General features: G+C 40.0%; 1 pseudogene; it reads left to right on the top strand.

The window, feature by feature from the left end:
- Positions 1-3,363: 3,363 nt before the first annotated feature.
- On the top strand, positions 3,364-4,450 carry LOC115503900 (annotated as a pseudogene).
- Positions 4,451-6,449: the final 1,999 nt, after the last annotated feature.

Genomic DNA, 6,449 nt, shown 5'->3' with positions numbered 1-6,449 from the left:
ATTGAGTCTTCCAATCATGGGTCTTCCTTTGGAAGGTGACTAATGGATTAAATCAAAACCCAGAGATGGCTGATGAGGGAAATCAGAGAGGGAGAGAGAGAGAGAGAGAGGGAGAGAGAGAGAGAGAGAGGTAAAGACCCCCAGAATAACAGAGTAGCTGACAGGCTATTAGAATTCCTTACAAGAAGTCTCCCAGTTTTCAGGTTGCCCAGCTCTTCCTTGTAAACTGAAAAAGCCATACGAAATCAGTCAGTCAAAAAGAAGGCATGGCCTTTCCCATTGCCAAGCCACTCTCCATGTAGGGGTGGGGAGAACACAAGGATACATCAGGAGCCAGGCTCTATGCAAACAACTATGCACATACTGTAAGGGCGGTGTTATTACTCCCATTTCACAGATGAGGAAACCAGGATTCAGAAAGAATAAACAGAAGTGGCAGAATCCAGATGTATGCAGTTAACACCTTGAGTTATAAATACAGTATCTGTTTTTATATCATTCTCCTCCACCACTCTGTGAGCTAGTTGATGTGAAGACCAGTCCTACTTAACTTTGTGTTTCCAGCTCCTGACACAAAGCCTAGCACACAGTAGGCTTCTACTAAAGTCTGCATCTATTAGTCAGTAACTAATAACCCCATCACTAATTGACTAACTGACATTAGCTAATTATCATATATCCCAAACAGATATATAATCAAACCGAATACATACATCCAATTTCTAATAACCCATGGGAATTTTCCCTTGGCCCTGCTGCAACTTCTAATGAATCCTGGGATCCCATGGAGCAGTCTAGAGACTCTCAGTAGAAGAAAATGCATTACCAAGAATGTCAGTCCACTGTGCTAGGACTTCCAACTTCATTTCAATGCATTGTATGCCTAAATTATTCAGGTCATGGAATAGTTAAGCAGATTTCTTTTTACCTAAAATTATCCCTCCTTCCACTCCCCACACACCACAGAGCCCATCAAAATTGTTGTATACAATTTGATTCTTTAGGGATTGTCCCCAGTGAGAAGTATGATTTTTTTAGGTCCCAAGAAGCAAAATGTTTCATGGCCATCTGATAGGTTGTGTTTTGTGCCTTGCTGGAAACCAATTGCCCAGCTGTTCCTTAGTGTTGGCTCATTGCTCCTCTATATCAGAGCTGATAGCTCTATTCCTTCACCATGGCCAAGAATTCCCAGAGTGCACCATTTTGTGTACTATAAATCATTAATATTTTAAACTAAATGCCTGTTGCTATAAAGGTCCAGTAAGTACGTTTATAATTTTTCTGGTTTTGTGACTTTTAAAGAAACCCAAAACCACAAATAAAAACTACTTTATTTTGTTTTGCTTTATGATCAGCTACTCTTAAAAGTAGAGATTGATGCCTCTGCATTAATTTATTACTTTGTGACTTATTAGAAAGTATTATCCCGTATATTGGTTTATTTGGCCCTTGGAACAACCTGGGAAGTATTATTATCTCCATTTTACAAGTGAGAAGTCAGAGGTTGAAAGAGGTTTTATAATTTGCCCAAGGTCACACAGCTAATAACTGGCAAAGCCAGGACTAAATCTAGGTCTTTGAATAGCAAATAGCATTCTCTTTGCATTGGAAAGAACCTTAGTGATATTTAATTCTGAGCCCAAATGAGAAACTGTAGCTCAGAGAGGCTGAATGACCTTCTGGAGCTCATCTGTCTGGCAGATTTGCTCACAGCAGATGAGGAGCATTCAGTCTCCGCTCTTCACGTGCTACCTTAAGGATCCACCATGTTCAAAATCACACATATACCTCAAGGTATAGAAGTAATTTTATTATTAATCATTTAGTAATTAGGCTGAGTAAACTGAAAAATACTGGTCACATTCCTTTTTCACAAACCTCCAAGAGACTCTCCAAATAGCTGTGCTAAAATACTGTACTGAAGAATGCTTAAAAACAGGCTGAGAACATTTTTAGATGGTGCTGTGATATTCTTATGGTGCTCAAATAGTATGTATTTTTCTGTATTTGGCCAGTGAAATTGATGCTATAGGGATTCTGTGACTGCTATGCCTGGTGCCAAAGTAGATATGCCCTACGAGAGCAAAATTCATGGACATTCAGAAAAGGAGGGACCGAAAGAAACTTCTCTGATAGAAGTACAGTGAGTATTATTTTGGTGTATGCTATGGAAATTCAAGAAACATCATATTACTCCATTTGTCCTAAATGTTCACTAAAGCACTTACTTTGTGCCAAGCACTGACCTAAGAACTTTAAATGTATCAGATAAATCCTATTTGCCCCTGTTGCTCCCTCTCTTGAGTCATACAACAATGTTGGATTATTTGGCAGGGGTTTGGGCAGTGTGGCTCCCCAGCCACTAAACTCTTTAGCTTCCACAACACCCATGCCCACTGCCAGCTCTCTGGGCAGGCTGGACTCTCTCTGGAATCACGTGGCAGTAAAGCACAGGTCCCAGACTTAGGCCCCAACCCTAGAGGCCATCCCCAATACTCCAAATCTTGAGTTTACCATTCCACTTCCTGCACCCTCAATGCAGTCTCTTGAACTGATTTGTACTCCCCTAGACAAAAGCCTTATGGCTCCTGGGTAAGGGCTCCTGGAGCTATAAATTTTATTCTCCACTTGGGTTGTCAAATTGAGCAAACATAAATATAGAATGTGCAGCTAAATTTGTATGTCAGATAAACAACAAATAATTGGGGGGGGTGTACTTAGACTAAAGAATTATTACTAGTTTATCTGAAATACAAATTTAACTGAGCATCCCATATGTTATCTGGCAACCCTACCTGCACTCTCTCTTTCCCCAGCTTTGCAACATAAAAGCCATCAGGAACTCTCTAAGGATGGGGAGCCCAAACTCAGGACACAGAGGCTACTTGGATAGAGAAGCAAAGAATGTAAAAATATCTCACCTTTGTTTGAGGCTCCTATGGCAGTGAGACTAAAGCACAAATGAGTAGCTCAAGGATTACCCTGCGACTGAAGCAAGGTGATAGTTAACAGCAAGATTTTTAGAATACTGCCTCTGTGACAAGGCAAATTTGGGATTCAAACCTAGAGTAGATTCTTGGCATTCACAGGGTCCAGTCCTGAGGCCTTCACACGCACCCCCACCCCCAGGTTCATGAATATCATGTTAGTGTAGTTCAGTTGAAAATTTTAAGTCATCCTTCAGGCTCTTAATGATCCCTATATATTCAGGATTCGAAAGTCAATTATAAAATGGTCTTCTGGCTAAAGAATGATGAGATGCCTCTTAGCTTTTCCTAGATTTCAGTCACCAGATCTACCACTGACTTTCATTTCAGGCCATTTTTCATTAAGAAATACGTTCTGATATCGTACGGCTCGTACATGAGTCTGGGTCTGGCCACAGCCAGCGAGTCCAGGGCTGAGGCAGGAGCCGAGACCTCTCAGGCTGTGCAGACAAACGGAATTCAACCAGTAAGCAAAATGGGAACTCAGCTTATAGGAATTACAACCAACACCTCAGGAGGCAATAACGGATGACTTGGACATTGTGGTTTCACTTCCAAGTCTACACAAAGAACTAATGTGCCCAATTTGTTTGGATATGTTGAAGAACACCATGAAGAGCAAAGGAGTGTTTACATAGGTTTTGTGCAGACTGCATTACCACAGCCCACGGAAGTGGCAATAAAGAACGTCCTACCTGTAGGAAAAGGCTAGTTTCTAAAAAATCACTAAGACCAGACTCAAACTTTGATGCACTCATCAGCAAAAGTTATCCAAGTTGTGATGAGTGTGAAGTTCATCAAGAGGGAGTATTAGCCGGGATCAACAAGCAATAATCAGCAGGCACTCAGTCACAACACTGAGGAAGGACGGAAGATACAGGCCAGGAACAGACTACAGAGAGGCAAGAAACAACAGATTGAAGATAGTAGTGGAGCAGAAGACACTGGTGACAGTTCTCACTGTAGCAATGCTTCTGCACACAGTAATCAGGAAGCAGGACCTAGTACCAAACAGACCAAAACATCTGATGATTCCCAGCTTGAGCTTGATAAGAGCAGTGCAACAGTGGCAATTGATCCAGTAATGGATGGTGCCAGTGAAACTGAGTAAGTATTCAGGACTCCCCCCACACTAATGGAGAAAGATAATAGTGCACAGAGAAGATACCTAAAAACTTCAGGTGATGCCACTGTTGATCACTTAATCCAAGTCTCTGGCTGAGAGGTTAGATTTGGAAGAACTTCAAAACAAAGGAGAATCAAAGCAGGTGACCCTTGATACAGCCAGTGAGAAGCAGTAGACCATTTACATAGCAACAGCCAGCGGGCAGTTCACTGTATCAAATGGCTCTTTTTCTTTGGAATTGGTCAATGAATAATACTGGAAAGAGAACAAACACATGGGACTTTATTATGCACCCACAAAGGAGCTTTTACAAGTTGTATGTTTTCACAAACTGTGATTTCATCTGGAACACCCTTCTGACCCAGAAATTTTTCATAGTTCTGTATTCTTTTCTTTTTAAAAATATTTTAAGTAATCTCTACACCCAACGTGGGGCTTGAACTCACAACCCTGAGATCAAGAGTAACATGCTCTATTGACTGAGCCAGCCAGGTGCCCCCACAGTTCTGTGCCTTAAGTGATGATTCAGTTGGCTATCCTTTTCCCTTCCCTCAAGATTTTTCTTAGGCTTACAGAATGTTAAGTAATACGTATTTTGACTTTTTTCCCTAGAGTCTTATATATTTATAGTTTCCTATATAAGCTGTAGTGTCTTCATGAAGACCAAGGCTCAAATTCACTGTGCCTAGGGGTGCCTGGGTGGCTGTCGGTTGAGCGTTCAACTTCCGCTCAGGTCATGATCTCACGGTGGCTTGTGAGTTTGAGCCCGGCGTCGGGCTCTGTGCTGACAGCTCAGAACCTGGAACCTGCTTCATATTCTGGGTCTCCCTCTCTCTCTCTGCCCCTCTCCTGCTCATGCTGTCTCTCTCTGTCTCTCAAATATAAACATTAAATGTTTTTAATTCACTGTGCCTAAAAAACAATTTTCATAAGATTATTATTTTCATGGTATTTTCTTTCATAATATCTCATTTTTTAAAAAGGTTCTTTATGAACTTAGTGTCCATTTGCCATGCAGTGTTATTTTTTTCCATTTTTTCTTTCTAATTTTGGAATTTCTGATCTTGGGGAAGAGAAACAAACAAAATGTCAAGTTCTATGACAACTTGGCTCATTTACAGATTTCACGGAAGAAAGGAAAATTAAATTGGTCTTATATAGTCTTCAAGTGTAGATTTAAAGAGGACTTTTTTTGTATTAGCTTTTTTGTTACTTCAGTCCCTTTATTATATGTATTTGATGCTTTTTCCTATTAAATACCAGAGATATGGAGATATTTTGCACTTCATCCCTTTTTTTTTTAATGTTTATTATTTGAGAGAGAGAGAGAGAGACAGCAAGCAGGGGAGAGGCAGAGAGAGAGGGAGACTCTAGGCTCTAGACTCTAGGCTCTAGACTCTAGGCTCTAGACCCTAGGCTCTAGGCTCCAAGCTGCCAGCAGAGCCTGACGCAGGGCTCGAACCCACAGACCATGAGATCATGACCTGAGCCGAAGTTGGCTGCCCAACTGACTGAGCCACCCAGGTGCCCTGCACTTTATTCTTTAATGAGAAGATATGTTCAAAGTTTCCCTTATTCTTTTCTTATTGGTAACCATGTAAGTTTCAAGAATAATGTGGCACATGGAACTAACAATTGGAAAAAAAAAATAGTTTGTTTCTGTTTGAAAAGCGTATTCAGCATTTTGGGTGGTCCTGTCAGTTTATAAATTTGGTGCTGTGCTAATCACACTCCAGAGAAGCAAGTTAATGGGGCTTGAGATTTGCCCTAGTGAAAGATAATTCTGTGGAAGAATGTCAGCAAGTTGGGTAAAGTCATTCTCCTTTTCTTAATTTAGTTTTATATTGAAGCACAGTGTTGGGCATTTGGCTTTATGAAGACAGATCAGAAATAAGATTGCCTGTGTGTTATTTTTTCATCATTGTCCTGATTCCAGGTATGTTTCCAAGTTTATATTATCACAGTATTTATGAAGACTTGTTTGCATTGAGAAATTAACCCCAAAGGGTTTTTTTTGTTTTGTTTTTGTTTTTTTGCCAGAAGTGAGTAGTCCTCCAGTATCATTGTATTTAAATAACATATTTAGTCATTGTAAATATTTATTTGTCATTTTTGACAGATTGGGGCCAGCTTCATGTTTTAAGTCTTCAGCCCAATATGAAAACTTACTGGCTCATTAATTTTTTTAACATATTATTGAAAATATTTAAAATCTGTTTTTACAGTTTTATTGGTAACCTGTGCCATGAAATTTGGTGACCACCAAAAATCAAGGGGAATTTTTGTATTCAATTCCTTTTCTGGTGTAATGTTAAATTATATGGATTATTATTTTT

The sequence above is a fragment of the Lynx canadensis genome, chromosome E3 (genome assembly GCF_007474595.2).
Source record: "Lynx canadensis isolate LIC74 chromosome E3, mLynCan4.pri.v2, whole genome shotgun sequence".
Classification (NCBI taxonomy): domain Eukaryota; kingdom Metazoa; phylum Chordata; class Mammalia; order Carnivora; family Felidae; genus Lynx; species Lynx canadensis.
Note: the sequence above shows the minus strand (reverse complement) of the source record. Positions and strands in the feature narration are given on the sequence as shown.